This window comes from Passer montanus, unplaced genomic scaffold (assembly GCF_014805655.1).
Source record: "Passer montanus isolate IOZ18808 unplaced genomic scaffold, ASM1480565v1 scaffold15, whole genome shotgun sequence".
NCBI lineage: Eukaryota > Metazoa > Chordata > Aves > Passeriformes > Passeridae > Passer > Passer montanus.
The window spans coordinates 3,902,696-3,926,458 of NW_024362051.1; the positions used below are offsets into that span (position 1 = coordinate 3,902,696).

Sequence of the window (23,763 nt, forward strand, 5' to 3'; positions counted from 1 at the left end):
ATTCTTTCTAGCTTTTTAAAATCAAACTGAATAGAGTACAGTAAGGATGACTTTACAACCTACCAACTTTAAATGGTGAAAACTTCCAAGTTTTTATAGAAACTCACTAATTTGGAGATATTTATATGACAGATTTTATGATAGGCTGTTGGTTTTTAAAAAGATGCTTTTCTTCTTACATCTTCCAGAGCCAAATCTCATTCAGAGTCCTCTCTTTCTAATTTCCCTCAAACAGTCTAAAAATAGAATATAATCTCCAGGATTTTTTGGGAAGATGGGGCAGGTTATTTTTTGGGTTTTGGGGTTTTAGTTGTTCTTGTTTGCTTGTTTGTTTTGTTTTGTTTTGCTTGGGGTTCTGGTTGTCTTTTTTTCCCCCAGACTAACTCTCTTTTCTTCAAGAAGTGTTTGGACATTGGTCACAGGCACATGCTGTGATTCTTGGGGGTGTCCAGTAAAGGGATAAAAGCTGGGCTGTGATGATCCCTGTGGGTCACTTCCAGTTCAGGATATTTTGTAGTTCTATTTAGAGAAATACAAAAGAATGGGAGAGATTTGTTCAGCTTTCCACACTGTAAAGTGTATCTGTTGGGTTTTTTCTTCTTTTAAATACAATATTGTTAATATAGTTCTGCCTAATTAATATCAGGGAGCAGAAGCTTATTTTGTTGTTATAGCATTCACTGGTTCCTATTGTTAACAATTAAATTCCTCAGGGCTCTGAGCAGACATTAATAAGTTAATTTGAGGAGGCCAACAGTCCCCAAGGTATTTGCCTACTCCCACCAGCTTTGGACAGAAAACTCCACTGTAATATCATTTAAAAAGAAAGAAAAAAATAAAGAAAGCCCTTCTTAGAGTGACATTCCTGCTGAAGCCCACGTGTTCACTGCTCCTTGCCTGGCATGTGGGAGAGCACAGCCAGTCCTGGCAGGGCCTCCAGCAGCCACTCAGTTCATAACCTCTCCTTTCATCTCATTACTCTGGGCCAAGAACCAGAGATCAGAAACTGTAAAGCATCATTTGAGCAGGGGAATGGGGAATTCCAAGAGATTATTTGTTTCTAGTGACAAGTAAGGACTTTAGTCCATTTAGCATCTTTTGCTTTGCTTGATAGCTAATAGATATAAAAGAGGTTAAGGATATCAAACACCTCAACTGCTCCTTTCTTGCCTCCTAGACATGACACAGTACTTGGTAAACAAGAGGAAAATTTGCAAAGTATCCTAAGCTTCATCTTTAGCTCAGCTGTTTCTTCTGAGTGTCTCAGGGGAAAAAAAATTTTCTTTTACTTATATCTCAACAGCTAAGGAAGCTCTCTTCAGTCCCACTTTGTTTCACATTCTAACAACATAAACAAAGCAAAAATAACTTGTGTCTCTGAACCAAGTTTGCCTGCCTTTGCTAGTTGTGGATGCAAGTTTCCCTTCAAACAGGATCCTTCCTTCCCAAGTGCATGCTCCAAGGAGGTAAGAAATTACTTTTGTTACAATCTTATTTCTGTTTCTTCTGGTATTTAACTGCAGAAGTGCCAAGGCTGGGGCTCTACAATGTGTGGGTTGTTCCATGTCTAGAAAAGGGCTTCCTTTCTTTCCAGGGTTCTCCAGTTGTCTTCTTTCTAGCTCCTCCAGCTGGAACTGAAGAGTTGAATATGGAGCTTTATTTCACATTTTACAAAATGTTCTGCTCTTCCTTCTCCTGAAACTTGGTGCAGCTCCCTAATTAACTGTTTCCAAAAATCTCAGAAACTGTAAATCTTTATCCCAGCAGGAACTGCACTAATGTTCTCAGTGATGAAAGGCAAACAAGATAGTGTGTCACAGCAGCATGCCTCTTTCTACAGAGACAGGCATTTCACCATCTTGTTAATAGTAAAGTTTTATGGAGCAAATATAAAAATATTTGTTCAGAAAAGAGAAATTGTGTCTTTTAATTTATTTTTAATGTAAAAATATATTACTTTAAAAATGTTGACAGGTCAAAATCAGTGATGGTATCCCTCATCCAAAGATACTCCTGTCACAGAACATGAGGATTTGACTTAGTTCACAAAGACAGAGCTTTAAAATCAAAATTTTAATTTGATCCCACTATCAACCACAAATCTAAATGCTTTCTGTTCTCACTATTGCAAGAAAAAAATACTGTGACACTTTCAATGTTTTTTACTTCCGGCAACCCTGGAAATGATGGAAATTTCCCTTTGCCCCTCTAGTGCATGCATGAAGACTGTCTGGAAGGCCATAATGCTCATGGAATTCCCCATGGGGCAGATGCACAATCCTTTCATTTTATGGGGGTGACACCTGAGGTGTGTGCAGCTGCCCAGCCTGCACCTGGGGGGTGGCCTCAGACCAAAGTGTGTGCTGGAGTCACTGCAGCCCTAGTCGAGCAACCAGAGCTTGGCACCTTTAAAAGGTATGACAGGATGGTTCCCTGTGCATGTGAGTACTCAAGGAAAATGTGTAGTGATTCTCCTTCTTCATGCCAGCAAGGAAATCTGTTTTATCACTCCTTTCTGTTATGTCAGCAGTTATCTCAAAGGTGAGTCTTTGCATAACTTGCATTAAATACTGTCTAGCTGGTTAGCACCTAGAATTGATTTTGGAAAAGCCTTCTTTAGGTTTCTTGATAAAGTAAGGATTAAATAGGAAGTGCTTTAGTTTGGTTTGGCTTTTTTTTTTTTTTTTTTTTGTTGGTGGGGTGTTGTTCATAAATTCCAGTTTTATCATCCAGAGTACATTCATATGGGTTTCAGGACATATCTAGCTTTCAGCTTACTGGTCTTAACTCTGCCCTTTTACATTCAATTGGAATTGACTAAATGGATTAAGAAATAAAAATCTTTACCTCTAAACCGTCTTAAGGCCAAGGAATGAAGATCCCCAGCTCTGCTGGTTACCCCTGACACATTTGCCTTCAGCATTTCAACTATTTAAGACTGAAATCCTAACAGATAAGAAGTAGCTCACTATTCATAGATTAGAAGTGTGATTTTCAAACTGCAGATATATAGGTTGTAACTTGCAGAATGGTTAAGAAAAGCACATTCTATAGATGGCTTCTAAGCCCCTAAGCAGTTACAAATTCCCTGAACCAATTCTGATAGCAAAAATAATTTTCTGTTAGTAGTAATGTCCACTGACCACATTTCACCTTGGCTTTACAGCAGACTGCAGTAAAAAAGCATCTTTTTAATAAATTCCAATTAACCAAAGGCAAATATAAGTATGATTTGGTCTATTCTCAAACTGTCGCTCTTCATTTATGTGTCACAGATGCTGTTACACAACAAGCTGCATGTCAGTAATTTTTCTCCAGTATTACTTCTGAAAAATAATGAAAGATATTAATAGAAACTTGTTGGGCAAAGATATTGGGGTGAGAGTAATAGGAAATTATCAGAGCTGGTTTTTGTTCAACTTTTGTAGCAAGAAGTTGCTTTTCTAACAAATGCACTAAGCTTATGCACAAATGTATAGCAGAGGGAAGAATGATAACACAGACCACAGATATTACAGCTTGTAAATGCTGTAATCTAGCATTTAAGACATTGGGGTTTTCTTCCAATTCCTGTTTCATGCTGAAATGAGAATTCAACATTGCTTTCATTTTCATACGTAAATTTGCTTCTTCAGAGCTCATCTGGTTTAGAAATACTCACTAATATTCAGCTGGTTGCTAAAATTCAGCTGAATACACAGGTGTCCATGAATGCTGTATATGCACATCCACCTGAACACGGCTGTGTTTGGAAGGAGGTGTTGGTGTAACAGGTATTTGATGGCTGCAACTGAGAAATGCTACTGCACCCTGATTTAACAAAGAACATCTGAGCCCTGGTGTTTACACAGCACTGCAGAGAAGTGCTTTGTTAAAATGCCTAAGTAGGAAAGTACAATGTATTTCTCTGGGCTGTCCCAATAGTCTGGGCAGTCTGCTCAAGTAGCAGAGTCTCTGAAATACACTGTAGTAATTATTTCTTTCAACTGCATCAAGAATATATACCATTTATTAGTCTTTCCCCTTTCCTGAAAACTGGTTCCAGGATATTTAAAGCTACACTTTCAGAATTTTAAATTATATTGTATTTAAATTATATTGTAGGTGATGGGCACCTTTTGTTGGTGATAGAGGAGGAGATTTCTGAGCACTATTGGGGAGCCTAAATAAGAGTTCTCTATTCTAAGACACAAAATTCCTTTTTCTATTCTGTTGTTTATGCACATTTCTTTAGCTTCTGAAGCATAAATTTTGGTGCAAGTTGGTTTACTGAGAACTTACCTTAAATATGTGGCTAATTAAGTCTATTTTGTGCAAGTTTCAATTCCCCTACTTTTATTATGGCTATGATGAAAAATAAGGGATTATCCAGAAATTAATTTCCTATTGTGATCTACCTGGCTAAGGCCAGAAAACCAAGATATTATAGATTTTTTTAGCTGATGAAAAATCAGGTGACTAAAAATCATTTAAGGAAAAACACAGAAATGTGCAAGGCAGGAAACCAAAACATGGCTGTGGTTAGATAGGATAAAAATATGGTCTGGGGACCTTCCACCCTGAATCAAATATGCTATGGCCACATGAAGCAAAGCCCCAGCCTTTCTGGTGTGAAAGTGTTCTGCTCATTCAGATTTATTCAAGAATTGTGATGGGTTTATTTCATAGTGGCTAGCAATGCCAAACTTTCTATTCTCTGCCATTAACAAAAACTCTGCATTGAGTATTCTATTCAACTTTATAGAACATGCTCTAAATTTCTGTCAATTTTTATAGAATAATGCATTTTTATGTTTCTTAAGCTCTTTGGATAGAACTGTATGGTAAGAATATAATTCTCTATGAAATGTTACAGTTTCAGCCTCTAAGCTATATAACATTCTGTTAAATTCCTTAAAGCCAAGGAATTCCTTAAAGGCTCAGTGGAATGATTTCTGACTTAAGGCTCTATGAAAAGTAACAGAATATGGCATAGCAGCTTTAGAGGAATAAACTTCTCCAGGTTTACTTCACATGAGAGTTTTGTTCTTTTAGACATTTTTGGCTGTAATTGATTTTTTTTTTAACTTTTGGAAAAAATAAACAAAAAACAACACCAAAATATCTGTTATAACAATAAATTATCTCCACATACCTGATATGAAGATGAAGTTCTCCAATCTGTATATAAATAGTGTGCCAGATTTCTATAACCCTGCTTAAGTCAGGTTGATATAATTCTATTTGCTCCATTGGACCCTGTAGTTGCATTCAGTTCTGGTGCAATGCCAGTGAAATGGACTCTTGGGGTTAATTTGGACAAAATAGTTTGACCTTAAAGAGATTTCTAGAGAACAGCATTTCACCTTCACTATCTGCCTTGGGAAAGAGTGCTTGAGTTTTAAATGACACTTTGAAATTGGTCCTTTTGCTCACCCCCTTATTATCTAAGTAATTGCTGCATATGATAAATTGATTGATAGTCACTGAGTTTAATCTACATGAGACTTCATGAGACTTTGAAGAAATTGAGTGTTATTTAAATATAGAAAGCTTCTTTCTATATTTCTATTTCTTTAGAGTAGCTTTTAGTGTTTATCTGAAGTGCTATTTCAGGGGTGAATGATTTCTCCTTCTAACTTGCTTTGGTGCCGACATTTATATCAATATGTTTGTTACTGAGCAGTCACGTCTCTGACTGTGAAAGCTTTGTTGTCAACAACTTGCTGCTCTCAGAGAGATCCAATTTGTTTCCATTATAGATGAAGGCACAGCCAAACAGGAATTTGGTTTTCTGTTTGCATACGCTGCGTGGGTGCAGGAGTGACAAAGTCTGAAGGAAAATGTAAGGACTAAGCTGCAAGCAGTGACAGACAGAACTTTCTCCAGTGTGTGTGTGTGTGTGTGTAGCCTCTGTTTCTGAGCTCGTAGGGATGGAACATCACTGTGGTTTTCATGATTGTTTGACCCTTACAGTACCCCCAATCTGTAAGACTGAGAAAATGAACCCATGTAACAATTGTCTTGTGTCTGACCTGAACTGAACCACTGATTCAGCTTATCTCAAGAATGGATATTATAGATGTTATTTGTTTGATTTTAAGCAATTGTAAAAGCAGGAAAAGTAACTGAAAAGTGTTGAAAGACAGCCAAACATACTCTAATGATTTTCTGAACCTTGTAATGCAATATCTGTAGATCTCAGAATTTTAAATATGTGAGTCTAACAGCAAAAATTAATATTCTTCTTTGCCCTTATTAACCCTAGTGATTAGCAGAAAAAGTTACTGAGGTAATTTGAAAGTGTTGACATATCAATTTCAGGTAGTCAGTGTGAATTCCAGTTTTGCAGAGTTAATTTTTGAGTATTACTTTCAAAGCACTTAAAAACAAGTATACTTAGTAATGATATTTTTCTTTCTTGATTAGTGGAGTTCAAAATCTCTGTAATTCATCCCTTCAAATTCCCAGGCTAACAAACTCATTCATTGCCATGAAATTGAGCTGGGGATTGAAAGAAAAGACAAAAACAGTGAGTTGTGCTCCTTTGAGAGTCATCCTTCCAAATTATATCATGCTTAAAATCACATCTTGATGTTGAAACTCCAAAAACTTAGAATCCAAGTGTTTCAAATCTCAGATTTTCACTAGGCTTTGTTTTCTTTCAGGGAGTATCTCCCCTGATTGTAGAATCCCCCACACATAAAACATGGTTACTGCTTTTCAAATGCCACTGATTCAGTAACTGTGTGCATAGGACACACATTATCATACATCCACATATGAAATTGTAAATTTAGTCTGCCAGGACTGTGCCTCTAACCTGTTCTTGCTGACTTTCATTGCATCTCTGATGCACACTTATTTTTGCTCAATCTCTGATAAGGTCCATGGTTTCAGAGCTATGAAGATTTTTTTCCTTACATTTGACAAGTCTCCAGAAAGGTCATTACTATAACAGGACACAAGAACCTGGTCTGTTGGACTCTTTCCAAAACTTTGCTTTACTTTAACAAGTCATTTGTTCACTTTTCAGCTTCCTCTAATAGGAGAATAACATTTGTTAACATTGCAGAAAATGTCAGAATTTTTTAAGCTCCACATGAGCTCTTTCTACAAAGCACCTTACAGCACATAGAAATTGTGTCTTAATGATAGAAGCTGCTTTTGTGAGGCTTTAGCACAATATGATTCCTTAATTGATCTATAGTAGTGGAAGTTTTTGGATGGAATAGAGATAGTTGAATGAAAATGGTTTTAGAAAGATGAGAGCTACCTTTGCTGCCAGCAAGAACCCATTAAAGGGGGAAAACTAACAAAGGCAAACCCAGAAGTCAGTGGATTATTTGCTTTTATTCTAATTAGTTTTTAAAAGATAGTTTGAGATTAAATTTTTTTCCCTCCTAGGTGGATTTGTTGGTTTTGGGGTTTGAGGGTTTGTTTTTTTCCATAAAAATGTGAAGTAATACTATACTTTCTTCAACTGCTGTTTTAAAAGTATTGGATGGAAATTTACTTGCCCTCTGCTCCTTCAGGCACAAATTGTGTCTTGTCAAACCAGACATTTGCAGAGAGTCTTGGAGAATTGTTTCTTAGGCCAAGTTACTGTTTGTGCTCTTCTGTGTTTGCAGAATGAAAAGATAATGTTTGACAGCATTGGCAACTCTGTTACAGGGATGATGAATTCTCCTCAGCAGCCATCAGTGAAAATTGATGTAAATCAACTTCTTGAAGGAGGCAGGGCAGTTAATTTCAGGAAATGCAAAGTTAAATGAAAGCAAACAATCTTTGTTTATGCAATGATTTAAATTGGCTTATTGGCAAAATATTTATATCTGAAGATCTGTATCACAGTTGCTGTTATTAAAAAAAACAACATATGCTGGCTTTTGTGTATATAAAAGCTCATTCAAATAAAAAAGAAAAATTAAGCAGGAATCTATAATCTCTCTTTAGAGAGTTTCCAATTTGCAGGAAGATTCAGAGCTGGGCTTTAGCCAAGACAACTTGACAGGTTATTTTCAGAACTTTTAAGCTTACAAATTACATTAGTAGCTGTGTTCAACTTTAAGTGGATTTGAAGGCAAACTGTCTTTAGCAAAGGACTGGTTTGAAATTTCCGAGCTTGGCTTCTCTTGTTCTTTAACCTGTAGAGTGGCTGTTGCTTTCTCTGGGAAGCTGAGTTTTATTCTGACATCAAATTCCTGGTAGTTCTCTAGAGTTGGTGCATAGCTTGTTAATACACTCAATCTCTGACTGTGGTAGTACCCCAGTTTTGGTTTTGGTGGGAGTTACAGCCTGATCTTGATCCCTGAGGGCTCTATAAATATGGTTATTTTGACGTCTGTGATAGTGTTGGGGTTTTTCTCCTATATTATTGGAAGCCAAATGAAATCATAGCTCACATTTCTCAGATTCTGCAGTGAGCTAAATTTGTAGGCCATGCCTAAAGTTCTGTCATGAGTTTATACCAAAACAAGTTTTATTACAAGAATGTTGTAGTTCTTTCTGTATATCAGAGATATGAAGCTTTAAGCTACATGGGTTTAGACTTCTGAGATGGGATTAACTTTTTAATAATTTGGTCCTTGATATCCATTTTCTTTTTAGAAACTGTAGTTCATTATGTTTGTCTCAAATTGCTTCCTGCATTAGTTTTAATCTGCCACTAATATTGGATATTTAAATTTAAAATCTGCTAATTTTCATCTATAGTCAAAACTAGATATCTTTTTAAATTTTGGGCAATTTATAGAGCAGGTAATTACCTTTAACATTTTTACGTTCTTTTTGGTTATGTTGTGGAAGGGGTTATATTTTCAGTGTGCATGCTAACAAGCAACTTAAACCATTCATAATTGATAATAAACCTACTCTAGCCTACCCAGTATTTTTACTATGGATCTGTTTGTGTGCTGAGGATACCCAAATCAAACCTTTGCTCGTAGCTCCTCTTTCCCCACCAATGATGATGAGTAGAGCAATGCTGCTTCTTATCCTGCTTGCTTGAGTCCTCTATATTTAATTTGCAAAACGCTGCCAAGGGAAGCTAAAGACTGTTTAGAGGACTGGGGTAGGTCTATTTGTTTCCATCTACTAATTTGTTCTGTCCTGTTTGTTTTCTTTATTCTTCCTGTATATTTGGCAGGGAGCAGACATGAATTTGACTGTGCTCTGTTGAACAGCCGCCACTGCCTCAAGCTGTTTCAGTAACACCTTGCCAAAACACTTTTTCTTTCCAGTTTTGTCTCCTTGAAAAAGGGAGTGGGTTGGGGCAGAGATTGCCACCTGAGAGTTACTTTGGGACTAACTGGGTAGATATCAGAAGATGAAATAGTTTCATCATCCTGAACTGGGGCAGAAGATGTTGAGAAATCAATAAACAAAAAAATCCTGCAAATATACATTGCCTCGACCAAAATGGTTTTGCTTTTTATTACTGCTGTCTCACCAGCATATCTTTAAATTGCAAAGTGATATTTGAAACAGAAACTTATTTAAATTAGCTCCATATCCTAATATGCCATCTGTATTTGATTTAGTAATTGTACTATGCTTAGAAATTTATCACAGCTGATTTTATTTTGCTACATTTCTGTCTGAAGAGTTCTCAAAAGTTTTTTAAAAAATCAGAAAATACCCCACCTACCCATAGTAGCTGGAATCCTTCCACATGTTGGAAACTATGTAACAATAAGTATATAACTATTTACATTAACACCTGTCAATGTCTTCTGTTTGTTTTAAAATCTTCTGCTTAAATATTATCATCTTGCTCTATAGACCTCAAAATCCTGGTTTACAGGGACAGATAATTTGTTTCATACAGGTTAAGATTTAGGAGGTTTACAAATGCAATAGAAAATGTACAATTACTTGAAACTATAAAATAATATATTTTATGCTGTGGAGTTTCTGAATCCTATTCCCCCACCCTGAACTGCAAAGGGAGAGCTGTGTCCAAAGCATGTTTGCTGTGAGCCCATGAGAGCCTCATTTCTCCTGCTGTGGAATCTTTAATGTGCTGCCTGATGTGGAAGACAGTTTAATGAGAACTCTGATTATTAATTCAAACGTAGCCACTGAAAATGAACAATTGGTAAGTAAGTGAATGTGATATGATGACTAATTAATTGATGTAACAAATAGCCAAAATAGTTATTTTTTAAGCAAATATTTGAATTGTTTGAGAAAATGTTTTGTAATACAAGCAAAAAAACTTTGCTCTATTATTTTTAATTGCAATTTCAGCTTACTCAAAAATGACTTGCAGTGTTCCTAAGACAGGCTTCAAGGTCAGACTTAATCAAAAGTTAGATTAAGTCTATTACATGTTTGACTATAGAGATTTTAAAAAACAGCTTTTTTCGTCTCCATTACTTTTCAGTTGTTCTCAAATTTACAGTTTATTCCCTCACAGCATAGAGTTGCAAGTCACTAAGAGAATTCAGTCTTTCCTTGAAACATACCATCATGGATTTATTTAAAGTTTAATCATCTTCCTTCTTTTATCCCAGTTTCCATAATTTTATCTTATACAGTAAAAAATGCATTAATGAAGTAATGATTAACACTCCACTTCTTAGCAAGCAGTATTTTAATGGTAGCCATTGTGCATAATAGAGGCTGTTGTTGGAAATCTTCTGCTGGCTGATTATGAAGAGGTTTGATTAGCAATGCAGCCCTGGAGCAGGAGGTGCTCCCAGTGGTCTCTGCTGGCAGCTCTGCCCAGGGCAGTTGGGGACCTGAGCATCCCCTGAGAGCAGGCTGGGTGAGAGGTGCTGCTGCTGGGGCAGAGCGGATCCTGCACGGGCCCTCCCTGCTGTGCTGGGGCCTCGGCACTCCTCCTCCCTTCAGCTCTGGATTAGTTATGGGTACTGAGGGGCTTCTCTTCTAAGCAAGACCTGTAATGGGAGAGGAATTATCCCACTCATAGAAAAAAAAATATTCTGATTCATTTTGCTGCGCTGAAACAACCACATGAGTCTAGGGAGGAAAATAAAACTGCCAGTGATAGATTACATTTTGCCTTCAGTGAAATCATTTTCCTTCTGTTTCAAGGTAAAAACAGTTAGGGATATACTAGGCTCTCTTGTAATAACCATTCACAGTGTTTTGCTGAAAGAAAATAATTGGAAACTGTTTTCCTAGGGACTTCTAAGCATAAATATGAAGTCGCAGCTTCTTGTATGGAACAGTCCTTTGCAGGATTCATAATATTTTTGGTTTTTTGTTTGCATCTTTTGTTTGCCTTTTTTTTTTCCCCCCAGTATTTATGGAGCACAGAATAACAAGCCAAGTATGGCATGGATTTCATGTGTATGTCAGAGCACACCTGAATAGCCCAGAACTTTTTCTTACAACTGGGAAATCTGGTGCAACTCTAAAAAGCAAGCCCCAGCTCATAATGGGATTTGGTTTCTCACATTTAGAGAGAGGAAATTTTCAAGTGAATACAAAATAGGATCAGGGATCTCAGCAGTAAGAACCCTGTGTGATAGCAGGGAATGTCAAAACAGAGCACTGCCTTTCTGATAGTAGCATGTATAAGCTCAAGAAGAAAACTGTCAGGTGGCAAAGCATTTTTGGTTAATAATGAAAGTGGAGAGATTTTCACATCTCTTGTTGGAAAAGAAATAATTCAGAAATGAAACATAAATTATGGGAGATAGGAAATCCTGTTCACTCTTGCACACCAGAAAGCTCTCTGGGACAGGTGCAGCTAACAGTGAGGTAAAAAACAGGTCATATAACCAGAGAACAAGTTGTGTGGCTAGCATGAGGTCACCTCGTGTGTGAGGCAGGGATTGCTTGGAAAAACACATGGACACTACGTCATCAAAAAGGTGGTTGGGTAAAAGGACACGTGAGCAGCGGCCCCGCGGTGCAGGCAGCCGATGTGTGCTGGTTTTGGGTGAGTTTAGAACATTAAAAGGATTTTGCAGCCGCGGGGACGAGCAAACCCGCCTGCGCGGCCGGGAGCCAGCAGCACCCCTGCTGGCCGCGCCCGGAACTGCACCAAAGGGGAAACAGCTTAAAAAGCAGCAAGAGACTTTTTGTTGAGTTTTCTGTTTATTGAGTTTTCTGTTCTTGTTACTGTTACCGTTGTTGTTGTTTGCCTTGTTATACACACACACTAGCAAAGAAATGTTATTCCTTTTCTCATATCTTTGCCTGAAAGCCCCGTAATTTTGAAGTTGTAATAATTTGGTGGGAAGTGGTCATACTCTCCATTCCAAGGGGGGTTCGTGCCTTACTTTGGTTGTCTTTCAAACCGAGACAAATAAAAATTCTCAGAAGGGACAAGTCTGGAGCGTAGGAAAATGAAGGATTCTAAAGGGTAACAATTGGACCAAGACTTGCCTCATTTTGTACTTTTCAAAACACAGAGATGAGAAAAACAAAACAGTGCTTTGAACCCATTGGGCTTTGTGCTTGAGTAACATTGTTGTCTGTTATAAAAGGTCTTTTTGTGAAATTGATTCTTCTTTGAGAATCGGAAATAATAGCACGGCTTTGCTTTTCTTGCTACACGACTTGCTGCACATTTTCAAGTGTTTGCCAGAGTATTTCTGCACATCTCCATTAAAACTATTCAGCAAACTTGGAAATCTACCTTAAAAACTTCCAACTGCTTTAAGGTGTAAGTGATATATCTACGCTCTACCTGCCATGAATAATTTAACAACTGAAGTATTTCAGCTCCCAAAAATCATAACTTGAAACAGTTGTTGAGTAATCTATTCAACCAATAGATTCTAATCTATTTTCCCTGGCCCTGTGTGTATATATATATAGCTGAATCTATCCAGAATTAATACTGCCCTTAGTCACCAGTCCTTTGTGTCCTCACAGTTAATTTCTGCATGTAGATTATAAGTAGGTGTTCTATATAAATAAACTCCCAGAAGGGAACCAGATGCTGAACTTTATAGCTGAGTAAACAGAACCACTGAAAGGTGATGTGATATAATATGCTTGGCATCTGTGAGTCAGCATTAAGATGTGCTCCAAATACTATTGCAAACACTGACAGTTTCTGGATTTAAAGAACTCAATGTGCTTTCATTAGCGCTGCTGGAAATTGCTCCCAAGGGTTGTGGTTCTCACTCAATTCAGATCACTTATGTAATTTCAGACTATGAACTGTTTCAGGCAACTGCAATGCTCACTGATTTTTGCACTGCTTGATGAACTTTCCATGTAAAGGTTTCCCAGCACTGGGTTTAGAGCTAATACTTCAAGTTCAGTAGTCTTGAGGAACTCCCAAAATGTTAGATTAGAAAATGCTACTCACAAGATGCCCCCTGCCCTGCTTAATGGTCTGAGTGAAAAAGCAGAGACAGAAGCAGAGGCAGTGTGTTGGGTCAGGGCCCTGATTCACCCTGACACTCGTATTCATTAATCTTCTGTTTACATTGTTGAAAAAGTACGTGCTGCCTCTGAAGTGAGATAGCTCCACAGACAAACTGGATATCTGATTCCTGGCCTATCAGTGGAATGTAAATGCACTTCCAGTGTGGGACTGTACAAAGCTCCAGTGATTAGAGAGTGACTGGATGTACAGCAGGGATTGCCTGCAAGTGCTGATCACCTTCAATAATGAGTTTTTTCTGACCGGGGGTAAAACTCGCCATGTGAGTTTTGCAGAGAGCTCATCCACCCTGGGCTGAATTCTGTATTTTAGGGAAACTTTCACCAAAGTCCTACTTTGAGCTCTGTCATTTTAACATAGTTTATAGGCAGGATGAGTAGAGGCATAAGGAAAGAATAAGTTTTATTTCTTCTATGGGGACAAGCTCAAATGCTAGTGAGGATTCAAGCAGCATCTCACCTTGTGGGTGCTGCGAGAGCTCTGGGCAGAGCTGTGCTGGTGACTTGCACAACAGGGCAAACAGGTGCTTTGGAAAAGCTGGATAATTATGGTAGATAATTATGTGGGTGTGATAATGAGGCACTGGTTTGGTTCTCAGTGTTCTTATTCTGACAGCAAACTCTTGAGCCTCAGCTTCTGTCAATGGGCTAAAATTGTGTAGCCAAAGAACACAGGCATGACCAAGTTTGCAGGAAGTTGACTTGCCCTGAGTTTTTGCTTAGTAGTTTTTGCTTTTCATTTAAGTTCAAACTGCATACTAGTTGCAACACCTCCATAGGAAACATCCAAGGATTATTTTTCTGGTTTTTTTAACCAAAGCCATTAGTCTGTAATTGTTTATCATGGCTTTGCATTTCCTCTCTCTGATTACAGCCAAGTACATAGGGCTTTACTAATTTCTTTGCAGGGATAAAATGTCCTCTGTTTTTTCCTTGGTGCAGGTTTCCAAGCCACATATTTGGCTTCACTTTGGGGTTTGAATTGACCCAAAAGATCAAAGCAAAAATGTGTAATTTACCACGATCATTTTGACTTGTAGCCAGTGTTTAATAAGTTGGGAATTTCCACGGATGCAGAAGGGATATAGCTTCCCAAATCTCATCGACATTCAGAGGGTTTGGACACGCTTCAAGCTTATTTTACAATCCTATGCTGAAATGTCCCAGCTCTGCTTTCCTTTCTAAATATACATTTCTCAGTTTATTCATTTTAATTTACAAATTCTCCATATTTAGAACTTGCACCTCCCTGGAAGATATTAATCTTGGTAACTCTGAATAGTGTTGACAGCCCAGTATAATTACACATGATAGAAGATGACTACTTGGGTCAACACAAGTTACCTATTAGGTGATTTTCAGATAACTCCCATTCCTTCCTAAAATAAGGGAAAAAGATAGGCCTTAGAAACCTGACTAGAAAATTTTAGGTTTCTGAAAAAATCATAAATTTTTCTTCATGATGAAGTCAGCACGCAGCTAATTAGTGTTCTACATCAAAGACAAGTTTCTGTCTTCCTAAGAAACTTTAAGAACATACTCAAGTCTTTTACAAAATATTATGGAATTGTCAGCATTTTCAATGGAAGAATAAAAAGCAAAATACTTTAAAGCTTAGCAAATTTTACATATTTAACTGTCAGTGTTATTAGATCCAGCCTTTCTTCCACCATTTTGGAAATGGAAGAGCGATGAATGCTTATAATACTTAGTAATGGTCATTAGTTTATTGATAATTACTAAGTTCCCTGACTCTGCAGTGTTTCCTTGACTTTGCAGATCCTGATTGCTGAAGCAGCACTCTACAGTGACAAGAGTCAAATGTTGTACTTTAATAATTTCTATTAATCTGTGTAATTTTGTGAACAAAATCAATAATTCCATCCCTTGTTTAAATATTTAATGAATTTTAGATAGCGGCATATTAACTTTGTACGATTGTGCTTTTGCTTTAAAAAAGCAACTTCTGCCAAGTGCCTGGACAAGTATCTGTGGGAAGACAAGGATAAATAGCAAAACCTGAACCCAATGGGATTTCCTGTGTTCTCATTTTGTTTCTGTGCTGTAGAACTCAGTCCTAGATGTAGCAAACCTGAGAATGAAATCAAAGAGGGTGTTTTCTCAGCACCATCTTTAGTCCTGGAGAGGTGACCGCAAGAGAGAGAGCCTGAACCTCCTTTGTTCCTGATCTAGAGCTTTCAGAGAAGGAGAATAGATAATAGATAATGCAAATGATAAGTGGTCTATGAGGAAGAAAATCAGGACTTACTTAAGTCACGAGTTTTGCTGTAGTTCTTAGTGCCACTTGGGTTGGTTTGTGCCTGGGGACATGCAGAAAATTTGCTGTGAGGTTTTCACAGATTTGTAGGCATTAATTTTTTTAAAAAACCAAGTGAGAATACAAAATCTGATTCAGTTATTGTGTTTGCCTTGACAGTGGCCATCAATAAACTCATGATCCCACATTTTCAAAAACGGCAGAACAGGAAAGGAAGAACTCAAATAGCGACAACTGAAATTCCATCCATAAGTTCTGCAGTGAGCTGCAAGTTTCATAAAGCACCTGTGCAGGCAGCAAACACCAAAGCGAGAATCTTTGTGACAATATGGGAAAATAATAGATGACAATGTCTGTTTTCAGATGAAGAGTTTCCATTTCGAACAATGCCAGTCAGGGTTATGGTTTCATTGCTACCCAAGTATGAACAAAGTGCACATGTCAGGAATAGGAAAATATCTTGAACTTCTCAGAAGCCTTTTGTTTTTAATTTTAACTAAAGAAACTTCAAAAATGCTTTTACAATCCTAAACTTAGATATGGTTAAGCCTGGGAATTGCAGTTGCCCGTTCTGTAACCTTTGGTGTTCTCCCCAATATTCTTTTTTTTTCCAAATGTACTCTATTTTATGAGCTCATTATTTTTCCTGTACTAGTACATTTTCCTTATCTTCTAATTAAGCACTGCTTCCAGCACACTTATGATAGCATGCTCACATCTGCTCTGAGTTCTCATCATTATTTCAGTGTGGGACTTCTGCTGCAGTTGGCACAGGTGAGGCTGTGACCCTGCTGAAGCTGTCTGCTGCTGCTTTTGCTGCCTGTTTCAAGTTTACCAGCTTCCAGTTCAGCTAAGGCAGAAATCCAAACGTACAGCTGCTAGCAAATCTTTTTAATTGAATTTGAGAAGGGCTTGAACAGATAGATAGCACCAAAATTCCTTAAATCCCTTCTGTTTTCAAAACTTGTATTAGAACCATTCCTTAAGATTTCAGTTCTGCATGAAGTACAAGAGCACTTTGCAGCTTTTCATGTTCAGACATGTCATATGTCTTCCCTTGCAATTGCTCACTTCCCTTTCTCCTCTGAGGAGATAGAACTACAATATGATTTTAATATTATATTGTTCAGTTCTCAGTAAGTGCTAGGATCATTAACAACACTTGATACATTGTGTGTTTAGCAATTACACAAATGCCAGGCTGATATTCTCATCTCCCATCCTCATCAGTGAGTTACTAACACCAAAGAATATGTGCAACTTTTCACTCATTTCTAGAAATTGCTAGAGAAGGATTATTAATTTCTCAGATTTCTGACTGTGAAGCAAATGTAGCTTGAGGCTTAATGTGCTGACAGCATTTCCCCATTTTTAAAGGTAGCTCAGCTGTCATGGTTGTAGTGCAAGAAACCAGTCCAAGCTTAATGAGAGTTTCATGAATGAAAAAAGAAGTTGAAGTCCTTTGAAGAGATCATCAATAAGAAATTGGTTTAAAAAGAAAGTGGAAACATCTTGCTATTCTCTGGTCTAACATTATTTTGTATATGTGGTGGATGTTGTTAGACTGGTTGAAGTGGATTATTTATTTCCAAGTCACAGAAACATTTTCAGAAAAGGAAGATGTTTAAACTTTCCCTGTGCCACATGCCATAGATATCATTTTCTCTCTCTTTACTCCCATCAACCCCATTATAGTCTTTGTGGCTCCATCTCTTCCCTTCTCCTGCATCCCTATTTAGCTCTAGGTAAAGGTTCTCTCTGATGCCTCTGGGGTTTTTTGAATGCTGCTCTATTTCCCCTCCTTTCTCTCCTCTCATGTGCTATCATCAGGCAGGTGCTCCAAGGGGACAGCAGGAAACCTCTGCTTGAAAAAGCAGCAGCAGTGGAGTAGTTGGGGTTGTTGAACACAGCTGGTCTTGAAAGTGAACCACTACGAAAGATCTGTCTGGGACTTTGAAAATTTGGAAAGAAATAACTCTGTGCTTCACACATAAGTGGCCAAAGCCTGAGGGGAGACTCGTGACAAAATGTGACAAAGGAGCAATCTGAAGGTGTTTATTTTGTAATGGTTTCACAAACTGGTGAGCTGAAAGTGTTTCTTGTTAATATCTCATGTAATATTTCTTGCCTCCAATTAATCTCATTTGTGCCTGCCTCCTGCTATCTGACCCTATTTCCTGGGCTGGGAAGGGGGAAGAGCTCTTTTCCTGCTCACATCTCTCCTGTGTGGTGTCAGTGAACTCGTGGCACTAAGGCAGAGTTGGCCAGCACATCTTCATGTCAGTGTTTGCACAAATGGATTTGTGTGAAGCAAATGGCTCCTCAAGGGTCATTTGAAAGTCTCCCTGAATGCATTGTCCTTCCTCTAAACATTGCAGACTGCTGATGTAACTCATCTTTTAAATGTCCTATTCATGTTATGATATGTGGAGAAGATCGGATCTGCAAACAGTCCTTTTCTTAGAAATTCCAGTAGTCCTTATTATCAGATCTATTGGGGTTGTTTGCATCTTTAAACATGGAAAGAGACACAGCTTCCTTGGGAGTTTCATTCTCTTTCCAGAAGGCTCCAGGCATAGCAGAGGAGTGCTTTTAGGAATGACCTTTTATCACACCAGAGATAATAGTATGAGGTTTTTTTTCATTCACTCTTGTGATGCTTTAGGCAAATGTATTTGGTAATGTCATCCTCTGTAAAAACAAAAATATTATAAGGAAATGCTTTGTTATCACTGTTCACAGTAGTGGCTTTCTGGTTTTCAAAATACCAGCAATATCGCAAATGCTTTCAGAAGAACCCTAAGAAAAGCTATTTCCTCAAATAATTCACAGTCATTGTCAGCTGCTGGTGTGCATGTGAGTTTTCCATTTTTTATTGCCCTTTTTTACAGAGAAAAAAAAAAGAAAAGCATCAGAATGTTCTCTGTTGTCAAATGAAGAGAAAAAACAGGAGAAGGGCTGCAAGATGAGTAGGAAGTTATTTGTGTGACTTGTTGAGGGTAAAGTTCAGATGATTACCTCAAACGTTGCAAAGCTTTGCATGTCAGCCTTTCTATATAATGAGAATTTTTGGTAGATATCCAGAGGGGAAATTGTTTTGAATTCTTGCATTGAATTTTACAGTGTGCTGTTTCTGTTTGAGGGAATGGGTTGAGGTTCATTGTGGGCATATGTGTTGAGCTGTAACCAAAACCTGCAGTGCTGGGGCAGCAGGAAGGGGCCCCTGTGGAGCCTGTCCATGTCACTGCCTATCAGGTACCAGCCCATCTCTTCATGATCACTACTCTGAGAGCAAATGCATTCCTCCCAACATATCATGACTGATTCTTCTGTCAGGCTTAAATATTGCAGTACAGCCTTCCTGTCACACATTATAGGAAAAAACCTGCTCAGACCTCTTAAATAATCTAATCTTGTCCATTTGTTTACTTCTTCCACATTTTCCTTTCTTTGTTGCAGCCCTAGAGCTGTGCTTCAAATTTTCACAGTGGTTTACTACATGTATTTCTTTCTGAAGATTGGCAGAATATTAACACTGTGTTCTAAAAATAAGTTGGAAAACTTCAACTTGACTCTTAATTGAAGTTTTACTGATTGTCTATCAGGATTCATTTTGCTAAAAATATAAATTAGTTCTCACTGGGTAAATTTCAGCCGTTTCTAATCTTTCCTTCTAATTTCTGTATTGATTTGAATTAATTGTTATTCCAGGATTGCAGGCTCTTCCCTATGACTGTCTAATGACTTTTACCAACACTCTATCACACTTGCTTTGAATTTTAACGATTCGGGAGATGGAGAGTTTCAGCAGTCATTGCTGTCTAGGAAGGAAATTGGTTTTCATTGGTTAAAAGTTATTGAATGTGCTGTTCTTTTTAAACATCCACAATCTGGGTTTGCTGCTGATGTTTTGTTTTTTAAGCTTACTTTTTCAAAATATTTTTTTTTACTTTTTGACAAAGTCACATTTTGTCGTGAGCAGTATCCTGAATGGTCTCAGAGCTCCTGGTTGGAATCAAGAACAGACATGGTTTACCTTATAGTTTCCCTGATTTTATGAGTGATTATCCACACATACCTTATCTATACCATAGAAACCAGTTTTAATTTTCAGGTGAGGAGGGGATGGCAAATTTTCTCCCACTTTTTGGAATGCCCTTCCCACTTGTGCTCTGCTGTCTGTGTAACTTCAAGCTTCCTGGAGAACAGCTCGAGTGCTCTCTGGGGACATGACTTACCATAATAGGGTCTTTGTTCTCTGAAATCTGTAATGTAATGGAAATATAACCTCCTGACATTGTATAATCTTAATGCTCTGCCAACTCTCTCAGAGACAAGATTTTGTTCCAGCAGTGGATGAAATGTGAATTGCAGTTCAGAAGTGTGTGTGTTGGAAGCAGTGAATTGAGCCATCAGCTGCTGGGGTGGGTTGTGCCTCTGCTTCTGTTGGGAAACTGGGAGAAGCATTTCTGACACACTGAAGGTTGTAAAAACTGATAGGAAAATGTTCCAAGTTCCTTTGGCCAGTGGCAATTAGTTTAAAAAACATAGTCACTTAGCCACAAAAGCACTTTAAGACAGCCCATAACTGAGGCCCTTAATCTTGGGGTTTGTTTTTTTTTCCCTAGCAGTACACAGCAGATTTTTATGGGGACTGAAGAATCAAGCTCTATTTGCTTACATAAAAGCATGAACTAACAAAACCCCCATATTTCTTTTTCTTAAAAATGCAGATGAACAAAAGAGAAAAGAGCAAGTAGGACAGGAAGGATGGAGGGAAAAAAGCTAGACACAAGTGTCAGGTGGAAGAAGACTTTGGGAAGACTGAGGGGGGTAATACTGCACTTCTTTAGGATTGCTGTCTTAAGTACTGTGTATATTTCACCAAAATTCAGCATTTCAGCTAATCACCTTAGAATGTATATTGCAAATGCAGTTTATCCCACCTCTGGCAGTAATAGTAATAGAGCTTAGAAGTAGGAGGAATTTTAGTTTCTCTTTTATTTCTGGGTTTTTCATTCTGTCTTATTCACAGAACAATTGAAGGTGCTAAATTGGTTATGTTTGGGGGGGAAAAATCCTGAATATCTCAGCATAATTTTCAAAACTGATAAATTCAGTGAGGAGCTATTCTTCATATCGAGTTACAAATATCTCCTGGGTGACTCTAGGTGATAATTGTAAAATTATTGTCATGTAAGAGTTTAATTCCTAAGAGTATCACAGAAAAACTGTTGTATGCACAATTAGAGTAGGTACAGGTAATCTTCCTGGTATAGTTACTTCCATTTAGTGAATTTCAGTGGTGTTTTCATGCAGCCTTTTAATTAACTTAATGTAAAACTGAGTTTCTAGGGCGAGTGATGATTTATGTGCCAGTATTTCCCAGTGTTTGCTCTTGAGACAGAAGACTGATGGTTTAAACAGTCTGAAAATGTTTCTTCCTTTTCTGTGTGACAGTTCATTAACAGATTATACACAGAAACATCTTTACATAAAAATCAGATTCATCAACAAATATGTCAAACACACATTTAATCCCATTCACTTCATGAACACAAATAATCCATAAAGGTGATTTATTATTGCCACTTGCTTTATCTTGCATGATCAAACTATAATCAATAAGAGCTATTAGTCTTTCAAGTTAGAGATTTATAGACCTTGGTCATGGAGTAATAGCCAATATGCACATAAAAATCAGTTTGAAAAGCCTTTGCTTTTACATTCATGTGTCCTTGAGACTCAGATACCAAATTGGATTTCATATCATGAAACAAACTGGATTATAATAATCTTAAATCAAAGAAATCAGAGGGGAAAATGGGTTTGTTAACCTAGCAATTGATTTCTTTTTCTCCCTATATCGTACTGGAGATCTGGCTACTCAGCATTTTTAAAACTATGCATGCAAAACAGCCTTTTCAACAGCTCTTCCCTTAAGATCTCTTATCCTGTGGTGGTTTAGGTCTGGCTTTGTAGTGTGTCAGGATCAACCCTGGGGCTTGCAAACAGCCCAGAGCATGCTGATTCCAGAACTCTGTGTATTGTATTCATTTTTGTCACAGTGATTTGTACAAGTTATAAATCCAGCTTCCAGTTAGTAACTTAAAATTTCTTACAGCTCCAGTGACTTTAAAATTTGTCTCCCCTCAAATTTAAATAATGTGAAAAAGATAGACTTTCTAACTTAAGGTTGCCTCACTTCAGAATCATAGATAAAATTAAAAGTTCCATTTTTGGGGGGCTGCTGTTGCCTGCAGACTCAAGTTAATAGTGTCATATCCATTTACCTTATATTTAATTGCCAGCTAGTTTTATTATCTTTGAGGAATCTCTTTTCTGAATTCCCAGATGATCCCTAATTCTTAATATGGAGAGCTGACAAGGAACACTGCAATAATAAGAGGTTAAAAAAAATGTTTTCACCTGCTCCAGCTACAAAGGTACTAGCTGTGGTTTAGTTTTAGGACTAAAGGCTTGGTATCTATAGGTAAGGAGGTTGACAAAACTCTAAGTTCTCAAAGTTAAGAGATGCACAAATCCCCTGGGAGCAGAATAATTCCTATGTTCTTAAAAATATTCTCAGCCCAGCTTTGTGCATTTTAATAAAACAAGGTAAATTAGGGTTCATAAAATGTGCCTGAAGTCTCTGCTTTTCCCAGTGCTGTGTTTGACAGGAATTATGATATTTTGACTGTTGAAGTTTCATTTTGACTCCTCAGGTGGGAGATGAGTACACTGAGGAAATAGTTCTAGTGTTTCCTTCCTTTGTGACACACTGTGGCAGAGAGTTGGCAAACTGCTGTTGCATTAATCCTTCCACTGCAGAGAGTAAATCAAGTATACAATGGCATCTGTACAGGAGCAAATTCATTAGCAAATCCTATCTCTGTGTGATGGCAGAGGCATTGCTCTGTGAGAGTATGTGAGGTCAAGGAAATTAAAAAGTCCTAGTTTTTGTGGACTTTTATTTATACACTATTTATTAGAATTATATACTTGGATCTATTTAAAGCTGTCTTTTGGCTCATCATCATAACCTTAAAGTGGAGATTTCATACTGAAATGATAAATACTTTTTTGAAGTAAGAAATTTGAAGTTTTCTTTAGATGTAACTTCAAGCTGAGATGTAACTTCAAGTTGATGAGAGGCTTACCATGTAGTTGGGTCTAACTTTCCACTGTGTTTCAAGTCATGAAATTATGCAAACTTCAACAGGTGCTTCTAGGTTATTAACAAATGAACAGGTAAATTAAGTTATTAATCAGGTAAACAACATACTTAGTTTTCTTTTCACAATGTTGTTATAATTTCCCATAATACATCAACTGAATGTTTCATCTCCTGACAACACTTTTATCCTCTTTACATACACAAACTCATTTAAATTCTACTTTTATTTTGATATGGGGATTTTCATTCTTATTTTGCTATCTGCTGCCTCACCAAAATGCTGTCACTAAATCTTTTTGTTTTTCCTGAGAGAGTTCAAGAAGTGTTTGGACAATGCTCTGTGGCACAGGGTGTAATTTTGGGGCTGTCCTGTGCAGGGCCAGGAATTAGATTTAACCATCCTTGTGTCCCTTCCTTCCTACTCAAGATATTCTGTGATTTTCATTGATTTTGTATCATCTGAGATAGTGTGTATATGTTCCATTCCTAGGGACACACCAAACTGAGTTTTAACACACAGGGGAGAAAGAAAAGTGTGAGATCTTTCCTCTTCCCATTCATATAAGAAATCCTGGAAATTGCTATGGATTGTTCAAACTTCTCTCTAGAAATAAAACTTTTTAGTTTTACCTTCACTGATGAACGAGATATGAAACACCCACTGGAATAAAGGATGATGTCTAAGATACCATTCCTGAATTTCAACATGTGAAGAGATAAATCTGCCCCTTCCAGAATTAGGACACAAGGAATAAATTGCTTGATGGTAGCTCCTTTTTAGACTGGCTTATCCTTTGTGTTAACCCACCACTGGCTTAACAAGGCTCTCAAATTGGTGACAAACCAGTTTAGGCACCCAAGAGTGAAGCATTAGCTACAGTCACACATATTAAAGCCTCACTGCTCTACCACTCCTTCTCCTCTGAAAAGAGAGAAACACCTAACATCCAAGGCT

At 37.6% G+C, this 23,763-nt stretch overlaps 1 protein-coding gene across 1 annotated transcript in view; it reads left to right on the plus strand.

Moving 5' to 3' along the window:
• The first annotated feature begins 1,149 nt into the window (after positions 1-1,149).
• Positions 1,150-23,763, plus strand: part of ATP10B (ATPase phospholipid transporting 10B (putative)) — a 140,498-nt gene continuing 117,884 nt past the window's right edge. The window contains exon 1 of the mRNA XM_039701857.1: positions 1,150-1,466. The gene's annotated coding sequence lies outside the window, so the exon portion shown is untranslated. The remainder of the gene's footprint in view (positions 1,467-23,763) is intronic.